Source organism: Periplaneta americana, chromosome 13 (genome assembly GCF_040183065.1).
Source record: "Periplaneta americana isolate PAMFEO1 chromosome 13, P.americana_PAMFEO1_priV1, whole genome shotgun sequence".
NCBI lineage: Eukaryota > Metazoa > Arthropoda > Insecta > Blattodea > Blattidae > Periplaneta > Periplaneta americana.
The window spans coordinates 153,369,031-153,384,834 of NC_091129.1; the positions used below are offsets into that span (position 1 = coordinate 153,369,031).

Here is a 15,804-nt window from a genome sequence, read left to right on the forward strand (position 1 = left end):
TCGTTGGTTAAACTATAAAACGTTTTTGAAAGCGCTGCAGTTCTTTTATTACATTTGCTTCACCATCGCTGCAGCAAATCAAAACATCGCTTACGAGTTTGCTGCATCATGGCGGAATGCGTGTTTTGGTCTTTTGCAACGTTTATTATTGTTAAAATCGTCTAGTAATAATAATTCCATGTCATTATCATGGAAGTCGAAACTATTTAACATGTTCGGTTCTTTTAAGGTTAAATTTATTACTGCGGTAATAGAAGCCAATATTAATTGTCCACTATTTTGCAGTCAGCTGACCTAATTGCGTTTTTTTTCGACGGTCATTTTGCTGCAGCAAAGGCATGAAGTGAAGCGCTTGTAAAAAAAAAATGCAGAGCCAGAGAGCGTGGCTCGCGCGAGCCCTTTGTTATATATTTTTAGAACCCTGTGTTAAAATAGATGGCGAGAAAAAAATTAATAAAATAATCTCTCCTTATTTATTTAGGCCGGTTACACACTATACCGAGAGATGTGTAATGTGAAATGTGTGCCGAGAAATGCGCGAGCGAGGCGAGACAGCATTGTCTACACACACAGCGCCGAGAAATGTGTAATCGAACCAAAGAATACAGAATAGAAAATAGTTGCCAGTGTCGCGCGGTAGCCATCTTAATTTAACCTACCATTGTATTTTTATGGCGTAGTTGTGTTGTTTTAAATTTTTTGAGTAATATTTTGATAAGTTTAAATACGTCGATCTGGTGACAGGGGAAATAAAGAGTCCAAGAACTTACCTGGAATAACCTATCATGTGTATGTATGAGAGTGTAATGATATATACGTAAATATCCGGAGTTGTTATCATCTGTAGTTATTAATATTTAAATTTATCTTGTGTTACAGCTTTTCAAAGGACCTTGAGGTTATAGATATTCGGACACCTCGTGTTGTCGTTGCAGCACAATTTGTTCCAGTCACTTAAGGGAGGAGGATATGGATTATACGACCTTATTATATATGTATCAGAAAGGGGGCTGTGCTGTATATGTTTGCACCACGAAGAACCAAAGGTTAATTAGATGAACATTACTCTGATAGTTAACCATAATAATATTAGTATATCTATTCACTACTGTGTATAAAGTAGGCTTGTTATGTTCTATGAATTATTGTTTTCAGGAAGGAAGGAGAGTAAAACGGAAGTTTGCTGAAATCATTCTCTCCCTCTGTCTACTGCAACAGTTGTAGACGAAGTTGGGACCACCATTATGCCATTGGAAGTTGATACTGAAAATGAAATTCGGGTTCTATCGAAGAAGAATAAGGAAGTTAAGGAAAGGATAGTTTTGTGTACAAAAAGAGAATAAGACATTGCAACAGTATAAATGGCGAGTGGTAAAATCAGTGGGTGACTTGAAAGATGTGTTGAAAACTGTGAAACAGAAAATCTAGTTTGAATACGAGTTTTATGATATGCCACGTTTCATTTCAAAGACTTTTGTATCTCTTCTCAAGAGACATATGAAAGGTTAATGGTAAAAGCAAAAGAAACAGTGCGATGAAAACGTACATACCGGTAACAATTAATTTTCTTTCCCCTAACAAAAAAGAATTTGATACAGCTCTTCCTAATCTCGGACTCTATACAAATGGTACAGTATCGTAAATGGAGTTCATTGTACAGATAAATGAGATATTCATATTCTTAGCATAATATAAATAAAATGTTAATATACAAATAATTGTGTTTTTGTCTATTTTTATTATGTAGTAGCCTAAAGTTTGGACCTTATAAATCATCCAATTTCTTAATAAAAATATAGCAGTGGATCAATTCAAGAACCGACAGTTTAATAATACTAATAAGGTAAGTAGTTTACATAATTTCGTGGTGCAAAATAAAAATTAATGAAATATAACTTTTATTTTCTTTGAGAAGTTAAATTTTGGTTGTTACTCCATTACCATGAAAAGAAAGAGATTTATATTGCATAAAACTGCAATAAGTGTATTTGACAGACTCTTTGATGCGAAAGTGGCTCTGAAACGATGCGTTTTCAATTTTTTTTTTCTCGGCCTTCAGTAACTATTACAATGTGGTCATAATAGAGGCGGTGTTAGAGCTTCTTTCATTGCACCCAATTATATAAAATATTTGGAAAAATTATCAAAATCAGACGCAATAGTTTCAGCGCGGATTACTAGGGAAATGACCAGTTTTCATAGTATTGCATCTTGGACCTAACGAGTGTTATATTTGTAACAAGTGAGGGGAGCTACAACAATCCATTAAAATACAGAAGAATCAAATTTGTATAATTTTAATAAGTGTGAGCTACAAAATCGCATTAGAATACGCAAGTATCAAAAGATTTTTATCCTGAAACTACAATATTTGTGAATGCAAACCAAAACCATGTTTTTACCATATTATCACAGTCTACTATATACAGTCACGAAGCTTGAGTTTTGAGGGTGCTAGAAACAATAGACTGTGACGGTTCTATTTTGCATTGCCTATAATGAGGCGATATTAGCGATCCTAGTGGTGAGCAACTATCTAATGTTTGCATATTTACTACGTATTGAGCTTCGCGACTGTATATACTAGACTGTGATGATATACAACTCGCAGAAGCCAGTAAAACGAAAGAAAATTGTGCCTTTCTTTGGTGTAATTTTTCTGGAGAAATACCATTATTCCCTTACTATATTAAACGGCATGTAGGAAATTGTATTTCACTTTATCGCGAAACGGAATGATATTGTTCACTTTTTCATGTATGTATGTATGTATTTATTTACACTGCAAGTGGGCATGCTCCCGGTGGCAGTGGTATACACAATAAAGAAATGATAAGCAATACACAATAAATTTACAATACACAATAGGCCTACAATTTTATACACAATATAATTTAACACAATAATGATAAAAACATTACAACCTACATTATTATGTATAGGCCCTACATAAGTTTCAATAGGCTTTCACTTTACTCTCATCTCACTCACTGTAGTGGCACTATGACGCATTTCACTGACACTTTAGCACACATTTCACTGACGCTATAAATTATCACTGATCGGAACTATTCACTGCACTGTAAAACCATAACTTCACTGACTCACCTCGCTTCACTGATACAACAGTTCAAATAAGTCAAATAATTACACCCTTATGCATACTGTACTTATAAACAGAACTACATTTAAACTAAACATTTCTAGTCTAAGACCCTCTTACACGCTATTTTTAAATAATTTACAATTCAAACCAAGGAAGTAACTCGTCAGGCTAAATAAATACATGTCACCTTAAAAAAATTAAATGTTAAATGTCGCCTTAATTTTAATTTGCACTTTATACATAACTTTTTAAATTATTCTTGAATCTTCTTAAGGAAGGACAGCCCTCAAAGACCGCTGCAGGTAGGTCATTCCAATCATTTATAGTTCTATTTAAAAATGAGAATTTACCTACATCCGTTTTCTGTTTCCTACATTCGATTTTAAAATCATGATCGTTCCTACCATAGTACGTTTGCTTTTCTAACCGAGCCGTTATGTCTACCCATGCTTTCTGACCTAGATGTGCTCTATACAATGGTGTTATTCTAGTTTTCCTACGTCTGTTTTCCAAAGTTTCCCATTTAAGTTCTTTTATCATATCGTTTCCATCTTCTGTTTTACCTTTAACAAATTTAGCTGCCCTATACCGGATTCTTTCTAAGGAATTTATCTGATATATTCTATAGGGATCCCAACATGTAGTTCCATATTCCATTAACGGTCGCACTAACGTTAGATATGCTATTTCCCTCGATTTGGGGCTAGCCTTTCTCAAGATTCTCATAATAAAGTGAAGTGCCCTCCATGCTTTACCCGTAACATTATCAACATGCTCTCCCCAAGAAAGTTTGGAGTATTACAACATTGTACTTGCGGAATTACAACACCACTGAATTCGTAATTAAGACTAGTTTCCTCTCGGGTTTTACAAAATGTTATAGATTTACTTTTAGAACCATTTATTTTCATCCTATGCATTAACGCCCAGTTATAAATTTTATTCAAGTCTGTTTGAATAGCATCTACATCTGAATTATTTCTAATCTTTCTATAGATAATGCAGTCATCTGCAAATAGCCTCACATTTGATGTAATATTCTGGCATAGGTCATTTACGTATATTATAAAGAGTAATGGACCCAGAATGCTGCCCTGTGGCACCCCTGAACTTATATTTCCAATTTTCGATATTTCATGACCTACTTAACTCTCTGGGTTCTATCTTTTAAGAATTCTTGAATCCACAGCACCACTCTTTTATCTATTCCTAGCCTACTTCACTTATCTATTAATATGTCATGTGGCATCAAATCAAATGCTTTCGAAAAATCAATCACAAGTGCATCAATTCTTCTGCCTCTATCTACCTCTTCAGCTAGATCCTGAATCAGCGACGTAATTTGACTATCACATGAGAAGCCTTCCCTAAAACCATGCTGGCGGTTGTAAAACCGGTCTTTCGCATTTAGAACATGACGAATATAATCCGATATCAAATGCTCCATGACTTTACATACGACAGATGTAAGTAATCGGTCTGTAGTTTCCGACATATAATTTATTTCCACCTTTATGTATGGATACCACTATAGCTGATTTCCAGTCACATGGAATAGCTGCATTGTTTATGGAAACATGAAATATACGCATTAAGTATGGAATTTTGGCCTCGGAACCTAATTTAAGAATCTCTGTAGCAATACTATCTGGTCCTCATGACCAGGAACAGCATTCTCTTCAGTCCCATAATGCAACCCCTTCATCACGAGTACAATGAAGAAAACTGAATCCTTAATAAATTATCGTGTTGACTAGCAAGTAATACATACAGTAATATCTAATATAAAATCATATATTTTCATTGTTAAGTATTATGAGATCACGAAGTCATATTTCATTCGTAGCCAATATTATGTTGACATTGCAAATTAGAAACCTAACCTAATTAATGTCTGATTAAATCGGTTATCTTCTTCCATATTTATTTTCTTCTTTTATTTGAAAACCTCCCCGGAATAAGGACATAACGAACAAAACTGTAAATTCATGTTTCAATAGAAAGGAAAATTATTTCAGGAGCATATTTATTAGTGCTATATTTACTATCACAATCATTTCACTAAACAGGGATAAACATTTATTCAGCCATTGAGTTCAATAATTTGTTATAAATAAATGCTTTAACATTTCTTTTCCTACCTACAGTAGCGTGCAAATTAATCCAAACAACGTAATTACTTATGCAAAAACACCCAAACGGGATAAAAAAAGGATCTAAGACATACCTCAGCAATCTATGTGGCCTCCCTTGTTCCTAATAACAGCTCTGAGACGATTTGGCATGGATTCCACTAATTTCCCACAAATATTCTTCATTTCTTCATCGCGAAACCATACACCATCTTCTCCTTTGTAGAACAATCCAGTTTTTGCATTCTTCTTTTGAAAATTGACCACAAGTTCTCAATGGGGTTGATGTCGGGTGAGTTGCCTGGTCAGGGGAGTACCTGAATATTCTTCTTGTTGAAGAATTCTGTAGTTTTTCGAGATGTATGGCATGGTTCCAGGTCTTGTTGGAACACACCTCTGCCATCCGGAAATGATTTTTGCAGCTGGGGTACGATTCTGGTTTCCAATAAGTGAATATATTTGTCAAAATTCATCATTCCCTTGATAGGTATTAATGCTCCAGGCCCTTCATGTGTAAAAGAACCCCAAAACATTACTTTAGGGGGGTATTTGGATGCTTGTTGGAGATAAGCTGCTGTTACTTTTTCGGATCCTTTCCGTACGTAAGAAACACGGTGGCCGTGGACCTCGAAATGAGACTCATCAGAAAAAAATACATTCTTCCAGTCATTCACTGTCCAGTGTTGATGTAATTTGGCCCACATTAAACGTTTTTTGCACATAACAGGGGTTAGCAGTTGCTTCTTAATAGGCTTACGAGCCCTTTGTCCAGCTTCCAAAAGCCTACGCCGCACTGTTGTGACGTGAATATTCGCCGCCAGTGGTAGCCATTATCTCGCGGGTTAAGTCGACAGCAGTTAGTCTAGGATTTAATTTACTTTTCCTGACAAATGATCATCTGCAGGTGAAGTCTTCATTTTCCGGCCACAGTTTCCTTTTTTCTGGGGTGTGATGGATCCAGTATCCCTGTATTGTTTTATGATCGAATTAACAGTAGCCAAACCGATGTGACAATCTGCAGCAATTTGCCTCTGTGTCATAGAAGAATGCTCTGCTAATGTTATCATTTTAGACCGTTTTCGTGGAGTTGTATCCATTTGTGAAGACGACAGAATGTACACAGGATTGCAGTATTAAGTCTTCAACACAACTGAAATGCTTATAAGTACAAAACGACAGGCAAAATGTCACATATTATAAAAAAAATAACGACAGACCTTCAACAATGGAATTACACGTACTACAGATGTCAATTAAAGCGGTATGAGCAGCTGTGATGCCAACAATGACAGAAAATGTAAAAATATGTCGTGTTCGGATTAATTTGCATGCTATTGTACATCACATATTTTAATAATTTTATGTTACATTCCTTTTTCCGACGATGTCTTCAATTTAGTATTATTATAGTTATTGTCTCGTGTATCATACTTATTTGTACGACACCGAAAATTTTTAATGGCCGATCTGACATATTAGAACAATTTTTCTGTTTTCTGAATTTAAAACAGTTGAAAAATGTTTTCCCGATATCTGTGTGTACTCGTAATCGTTGACAGAGGTCGAACGTGTCTTGAAAAATTCGCTGGGCTAGCGATCAGAGCGAGAAATGTGTTTACCTCACACGAGGTGAGCGAGAAACTCGTTGTAGTGTGTGACGTTCCATTTAAAACAATGCTTTCTATCTGACGCATTTCTCGGCGCACATTTCACATTACACATCTCTCGGTATAGTGTGCAACCGGCTTTAACCATCTCATATTTCACATTCTGCTAAAGCGATCAATTGAAAATATAGGAATTTAATGGTATCCCGGCTGAGAAATCATTGCCTCTACACTGGCAGTTTATTGCTTTCCTCAGCTTAGCTGAACCCACCAATGAACGAAATGGCAGTTTGGAGCCCATTTTGAACATAAAAATTATTATTGTTACTATTATCGTAAAATGTAGATGAAATTATTGGGATCATCAGTGCGGTTTTCGGCGTAATAGCTCGACTATTGATCAGATTTTTTGTATTCGACAGATATTGGAGAAAAAATGGGAGTATAAGGGTACAGTACATCAGTTATTCATAGATTTCAAAAAGGCATATGACTCGGTTAAGAGGGAAGTATTATATGATATTCTTATTGAATTTGGTATTCCCAAGAAACTAGTTCGATTAATTAAAATGTATCTCAGTGAAACATACAGCGGAGTCCGTATAGGTCAGTTTCTATCTGATGCTTTTCCAATTCACTGTGGGCTAAAGCAGGGAGATGCACTATCACCTTTACTTTTTAACTTCCCTTTAGAATATGCCATTAGGAAAGTTCAGGATAACAGGCAGGGTTTGGAATTGAACGGGTTACATCAGCTTCTTGTCTATGCGGATGACGTGAATATGTTAGGAGAAAATACACAAACGATTAGGGAAAACACAGAAATTTTACTTGAAGCAAGTAAAGCAGTCGGTTTGGAAGTAAATCCCGAAAAGACAAAGTATATGATTATGTCTCGTGACCACCAGAATATTGTACGAAATGGAAATATAAAAATTGGAGATTTATCCTTTGAAGAGGTGGAAAAATTCAAATATCTTGGAGCAACAGTAACAAATATAAATGACACTCGGGAGGAAATTAAACGTAGAATAAATATGGGAAATGCGTGTTATTATTCAGTTCAGAAGCTCTTATTATCCAGTCTGCTGTCCAAAAATCTGAAAGTTAGAATTTATAAAACAGTTATATTACCGGTTCTTCTATATGGTTGTGAAACTTGGACTCTCACTTTGAGAGAGGAACATAGGTTAAGGGTGTTTGAGAATAAGGTGCTTAGGAAAATATTTGTGGCTAAGCGGGATGAAGTTACAAGAGAATGGAGAAAGTTACACAACACAGAACTGCACGCATTGTATTCTTCACCTGACATAATTAGGAACTTAAAATCCAGACGTTTGAGATGGGCAGGGCATGTAGCACGTATGGGCGAATCCAGAAATGCATATAGAGTGTTAGTTGGGAGACCGGAGGGAAAAAGACCTTTAGGGAGGTCGAGACGTAGATGGGAGGATAATATTAAAATGGATTTGAGGGAGGTGGGGTATGATGATAGAGACTGGATTAATCTTGCACAGGATAGGGACCGCTGGCGGGCTTATGTGAGGGCGGCAATGAACCTCCGGGTTCCTTAAAAGCCATTTGTAAGTAAGTATTATCGTAAAATAACCATTACCGGTACTTCTCTTCTTCTGCACCATATCTCTTTGCTGGCCGCCCCACTCTTTTTTTGTTTGTTTTTGCGAATTCTTTGTTAAATTGCCAACACACCATGTTTACTATTTTCGCTTAGGCTAGATTGCTCTTGCCAGCTCTCTCCACCCTCTCCTACTAACCATTTGAGCTTACGTCATAAAATAAGATTCCTACTTAAGCTCAATGTGCATATGGTTGAGTGTAAAAAAATTCATGCTGTAGTTATTTCATGCTCTATTGGAGAAGGCAAGAAAGTCACAGATATCTGGAGGCGAGCTGCTGAAGAGGTCAAGGTCTGATGCAGGCTGCTGTGCCACTGAAGAAAAATATATTCTATGCTACCAGCGGCGGTTCCTCTATATGAGCACAGGAGCACGTGAACACCTTAAAAACCAGCAATAATCATACGTATTACTGTATTAATATTATTACCAGTGCATCTATTACTTTCAAATGCGCAATGACATTCCTACATTTTTCATTTCGAGAGAATGTCCCATTCGTGTGTCGTGTGTCTTTAAATCTCCTTTGGACTGGTTGACAGCAGCTCGCACAATTTTCCTCTGTACTGTTTTCGCTGTAAGAAAAATCCTAATGTAAACACAAGCACGTGGCTGTCATACCCGTGATTGGCTCCCAGTCGAAACACTCACACGGCGCAGGAAAATATAGTCCGTATTTGGAAACTATCATCTTGTATTATTTGAAAATAAAAAATTTAATTCTAGTTGTTAAATACAATGAAACATATAACTTCACTCATATGTAAAACGATATGCAAAAGAAAAGCTACTTTTATATTTTGTTATGTACTATGAACGTGGATGAATACAAACAGTAATACCGAAGTAGTCTGTTCTTGTAACAAGCTGGCGTCACTTGAGCTCGTAGTTGTTCTCATAAGCACGTGGTACTGAAGTATGGCTTCTGCATCCCCGGTGTGTGTGGTTATTAAACATAAGAGTGGAAACCCTCTCAAAAGAGGAGAAAAACAAATAGTCTTAAATGTATAAACTTATAATAAATTATGTGAGTTTTATTTAGAGAAATTATAAAGTAATTGTTTCCTAAGCAAATGAATGCATAGTAGTGAGGTTAGGCCTACTTGACGAGTAACGGGAAATGTTTAACATGAAACAGAATGTACAACAGTAGGCGGGAACACGTACTGAGAATCTATGGCGCCAAACAGTGGCCAGTGAAGCCTCACTTCAGTCACGTGCCATTGTTTACATTAAGATTTTTCTTACAGCAAAAAGATTATAGCAGGGTGGAATAGCCTCAGGCGAGAATATTTTCTGGTTTGTTACAATGGTTACAATAGCTCTGGCTCGCACAGGTCTTAACGTGCTAGTGACAGAGAAACAGAGATGCTCCATCTCTCTTGGGTCTGGCATCCTGTTCCTTTCTCCCTCTTTCCTCATTTTCTCTCTTTATTTTTTCTTTTCAAAATACCATTATGCGCGGGGGCTAATTCTGTTGTCTTTTGTTCAGCAAAGTAAGGAAAATACAAGCTGCATTGGTGCATATTGAGAGTTGAAACAGTAACATTTCAAGTTTGGAAACGGACGTGTGTGAAATTGTGAGTGTGTTAAATTAAAAGAGGATTAAAACATTCCTCCGTAACACCATGACAGAAGACCGATTAAGTACATTGGCTATGTTGGCAGTGGAAAAAAAAAACTTCTTAACAAGATTAAAGACTTCAATAATAAAGTTATTGATAAGTTTGCATCTCTCTAAACTAGGCGCATGGAGTTTCTCTACAAATAAATCCAGATCTTCAACACCATCTACAATAGCAGTGAAGATGAGTCCTATGAATTAATTTTACTCTACTCTTGTTTAATGGTTTTAATTTTGGTTTATATGCGTAGATTTGGTGCATGAATATTAGAACTCGTTTATCTCTGACACGTGACTCAGCTATACGAGAATATATCAGTGTGTTCATTACTCATATTTTTTTGTGAACACCCATACAAGAAAGGCACGAGCCGCCACTGTATGCTACCATATTACAGACAGTCCTCCATTCGATACTGTTCACATTATAACCTCTGATTACATAAAAATCTAAAAACAGCATTTTTTTAGACATATGATAATATGAAGTTAAATTATAACACGTAACTGCACAATGCCTAAGTGCAATAAAAGTTGAATGATTTCACAGGACTCTTAAACACTCATAAGAACACATTTTCCATTGCACAAACACCTTTCCAACTATTCTTTTAGGTCTACATGTTCTAATGATGGGGAATTCTGACCTCTCAATTGCACAAATGCTTTAGCCTATGTCAAAAATGTAAAAATAGAAGGAGAATTCTTTAATGAGCCAGTCATCAAAACTGAAGTCGAAATGTTCTCATGTGGACTTCAATAAATCATGAAGCTCGTCAAACCATTAAAACTACAATGCAAAACAACCATCTTTGTCCACAAAGAATTCTCAATTTACACATGTGTTTGTCAGAATCAATAATCAAGGAACCAATAGAACTTCCTATGATGGTCTATACCCTGTTATACGAAGAACCAATATACATTTCATTTTAAATAATTTTTTTATTTAATTTATTGTATTCCATAAATGTTACATCAGCATTGTAGCTTTGAGATGTAAAACAAGTAAAAACTATACAAAAATATATAATACGATGAAAGAGTAATGGAACGGAGAAAAACTCTCTCCGGCGCCGGGATTTGAATCCGGGTTTTCAGCTCTACGTGCTGATGCTTTATCCACTAAGCCACATCGGATACCACCCTGGCGTCGGACAGAATCGTCTCAGATTAAGTTCCAACTCTTGGGTTCCCTCTAGTGGCCGCCCTCAGCACTACGTCATAGATGTCTATGAACGTAGGACCGACACATGTGCTGTGGTCCACTCGTTATGAGTGACTAGTTGGCCGGGATCCGACGGAATAAGCGCCGTCTTAAATCATGAAGTAATTTACGCATATCATATATATTATTTTAATGTACCGAAGTACATGTAGAGCTGAAAACCCGGGTTCAAATACCGGCGCCGGAGAGAATTTTTCTCCGTTCCATTACTCTTTCATCGTATGATGACGCAGAATATCTGCATGGAAATATCATATGTACTTCGGTACATTAAAATAATATATAAAAAATATATAAGTTAATACCGTACACAGTAAGTAAGCAGACTAAGTAAGTTCCTTCACAATCTTAAACAATTCATCAGATGAGTAGCAGCTATGTATATGGAAATAATTTGTTAATTATTTTCTAAACTTTTTCTCTTCGACCTTCACAGCTTTAAGATTATTAGGCAGTGCAGTGAAGACTGCATCACATGAACAGTGAACTCCTTTTTTTATTACAGCCGAGACTAATAGAAGGTAGATTTGTGTTTTGTATTAAAATTATGAATATTTTGATTAGTAATAAAAGTATGTTGATTTTATACATAAAACATCACCAGGGAAAAAATGTACTCATAAGGTATGGTCAAGATTTCTAAATTTTGGAAAATCTTTTTAGATGATGTCCTTTTATGCATGCCTGTCGTTATTTTCTGGGCTTCTTTTTGTATAGCAAGAATATGTTCAGGTTCAGATGAGTCAGCCCGAAATATTAGTACATATTTCATTGTAGTATTATGTAGGCCTATGCAAAGTATGCTAGTTTAAGGGTGTTTACACCACCAACAGAAAATAAGGATCTTATTGCATAACAGGCAGAATTTAATTTAGAAGTGATATATTCTCTGTGTCTTTTACAATTTTATTAAAGACTAGCCGTACCAGTGCGCTCCGCTGCACCCGTTAGAAATAAATATAAAGTAATTACATAATTAAAATAGGACATTTGATCCAGGGAACATTCGTGTTTGATATAAGGATAAATCGTTTATTATGTTACTTAATTTAAATTGTATTTGCATAATTAAAATGCGATCATTTTGATCCAGAGACCACTCATTTGGTCATAAAAATTATTTTAGGAAATACAGGAAACGAATGTACAGAATAGTCTATCAAGTTTTCTGTGCATAAGAAGCTATTTTAATCTTACCTGTCCTCGATTCACTCAGAAGTTAGTGTAATAACATTATAGCATTATGTCCATCTAGAGAAACTACACTTTCCAATGGTGAATTAATAATTAATTATACAAATCGGTTAATTTAACTTCTGATATTACTTCATACAAACACAGAAACATTATCTGTAGGCTATCTTTCATAGCTTTCGATTGTTGCTGTCCAAGGCCCCTTATAGACGAAGTCATTTGTTTTTTAATTCATTACACGGCCTTAGATGGCAGTTATTTTAATTTTAAAACCCATTTATCTCATTAAATATCAGTCCTATCAAAATTTTTCAAGGAATAAAACTTATCGGAAATTATTTTTAAAGAAACTTTTGTTATGTAACATTTTTCACAAAAATCAATTATAAGCGAGATATTTCGATATATTTAATTCAGGCCCCCTTATAACCCCCATTTTAAATAATGTATTTTGAATGCCATATAGGCTAAAATCTAAGTTACAACGAACTTAATTTATATTCCAATTTTCATATAAATCGGTTCAGCCATTATCGCGTGAAAAGGTAACAAACAGACAGACAGACAGACAGACATGCAAACAAACATTTCAAAAAAGCGATTTTCGGTTTCAGGGTGGTTAATTATATATGTTAGGACCAATTATTTTTGGACAATCGAAAATTACCAGAAAAATTTCGGCTACAGATTTATTATTAGTATAGATGAAAACATTTAATACCTCACTAACCACTTCAAGTCTGCCTACATCCTATCATCTGATGATCATCACAATCTCTTCAGCCCTCAAATGAAGGAAAAGTGGAGGAATTGCAGAGAAACCCTAAAAGTCACGTAATGGTAGGACAATTGGATATGCAGTCCAATACAGAACCAAATATAATTGCTAAGGGATATGTAGCTACATATATCAGAGCTAATGAAAGAAACAAAATAAATTTAAAAAATCGTTAGGCTACTTTTGAGTTCATTACTACTGGGTGTTCATTTCAAAGTGTGTCATGACGTCACTGTTTGTGAGTCAGCGATTTGAAGCTAGTTTCAGCTTTTATGTCAGAGAAGTTGCCTATTAATCAAGGCCTTCAATCTGAACTTAAGAACGTGTGCGGTATAACTTGAACGTTGTAGCAACAGATGGTGGTCTGTACGGTCTGTGTGCTACCATAACCTCTTTCGAACTGTTTTGTGCGGCCAAGTCGTACCCAGGGTATTTGTTATCATCGGTTGCGTACGGCAACATTCCACAACACAAATCAAATGCTCCGTGTCCATGTTGACCGTCGAAATTAATGTCAACAAATACGTAAGTAATCGTCTTAACCCTCTCCCCATATCCCGACAGTAAGGAAAAAACTCACCTCAGTACGTGTTTCCAAACAGTTTACATTCCTGCCACTGCAGGTGTTACCGTACGTATCGGTAAGTACTCTTCAGAATGAACACCGTACTTGGTAGGCAACTTCTCTTGCATATAGGTATTACGCCTTTGCGGAGATGTTGGAAGATTGAATTCTCTAGGGTCATCGGCTAGCCACATGATGTCATATAGCGAGCCATGACACACTTTGAACTGAACACCCAGTATAGTATTTCACATTTTTGAATTCAATAAAGATCTATTAATTCTGCATTAAATTTGTTACATGTTACATCGTCCCCACATATAAGGTTATTCAAAAGTAAGTTCCCATTTTGAAACAGCTGCATCTTCTGTACATATCAGCAGTTTGGTTCATATAGGCATCATTACTGTTTAGAAGGTTTAGGATTTTTTATCAATGCGTGTTTCATTGCTAATTTAATTTATTGGTCTGACCCAATATTTTGGGTTTGCCCTGTGACACAGAATAGCTCACAATAAAATTTAAAATTATATAAACAGGTTTCAGACAAAAGTGATTAAGATATAAGAAAAGAAATAGAACCAAGTATAATTTAAATTGAATGTACGCCATAAAGATGCTGACGAAATATCGCTACAGTCGTCAGCTTGTAACTGTGTCATACTTATATAAACAGTAATTATTGTTCAGAATAGAAACGGCAGTAGGTTTTGTAGTTTTAAGTTACATTTCATAATAGGATCGTATTTCTATGGAGAAATTGAAAATGGACCAACAAAAACAGTGACGGCATTTTCTGAACAGTTGGCCTTCTAGATCACCAGACATAAAACCAGCTGACTACTGGTTATGGGGTTATCTAAAAGAAAAGGTATTTCTTAGTACATGTGAGGAAGTGAAACAGTCAATATCGAATGTCATTGAAAACATCTCTAGGAATGTGCTACTAATGCCATTTATAGCATAAAAGAAAGACTATTTCTTACTGAACAACACGGTGGTGGTCATATTTAATTTTTTCGTGTTTTAATAAAATCCCATTTCTTTACGAACAAATTGGTGTTTTTATTTTTGTGGAATCGAAAAATTTGACAAACTTATTATCATTTCAAAATGAGAACTTACTTTTGAATAACGCTATAAATTGAGTTATAGATATGAAGTGTGAATAAGATTTGTCCAATAATTTAAAAGAAATCATCATATACTGACAGACAAATGGACACAAGTTATCAAGGATGCTGAAAAAGTCTGCATAATTTAAAAATTTTTTAAGCATCGGAATACTTTTTCCTTTACTTCGTATAATGAGAATGTGAAAAGAAGAAAAAGTGAATAACACTACTGAACATTGTAACAAATTCAAGGAGGGTACAGTAAAAAAAATTAATCTCTGAATACATGTTCCGCTCATATAGAGCACTGGATATGGAAAAAGAGGAGTTTCTATTTACTAGGCCTATTATAAGAATGGAATGTTGTTGTTGTCTAGTGCCTTGCATTTGGCAATGAAGCCATCAGCAGTCGTGCTTTCCAATACTTTTGAACTGTAGTTTCTTCTGATCTTAATGCTTCACAGGTCTTCAAGTGGTCTTTATTCATTTCTGCTGGATCGTTACGCAGGACACATATGGGTGAAGCTGAGATACCTATTCTGTAGAGATGACCTGCTAGACAGTCATGATTTGTCAATAGTCTGAAGGCTGCAACTGCTGTTTTCCTTGGTCTCTGGGGGATTATATCTGGGTTGGGAAGTAGTATAATCCATTTTTTGTCTTTAGCATTTGATTCTATTTCTTGTAGGTATGAATGAGAAAATTTTGTAGTGATCAAGAGTTTTATTGAGGAATATGAGAAATTAAATTTAGATTTTTGTTTTATTGTTGTGCCTTTCTTGGCAAGTGTGTCTGCGGTTTCATTCCCCATGACTCCA

General features: G+C 35.6%; 1 long non-coding RNA gene across 1 annotated transcript; it reads left to right on the forward strand.

Moving 5' to 3' along the window:
- The first annotated feature begins 10 nt into the window (after positions 1–10).
- On the forward strand, positions 11–1,718 carry LOC138712560 (uncharacterized). The gene is made up of 2 exons (XR_011335743.1): positions 11–1,046; positions 1,156–1,718. It is a non-coding gene; the product is annotated as an uncharacterized lncRNA (long non-coding RNA).
- Positions 1,719–15,804: the final 14,086 nt, after the last annotated feature.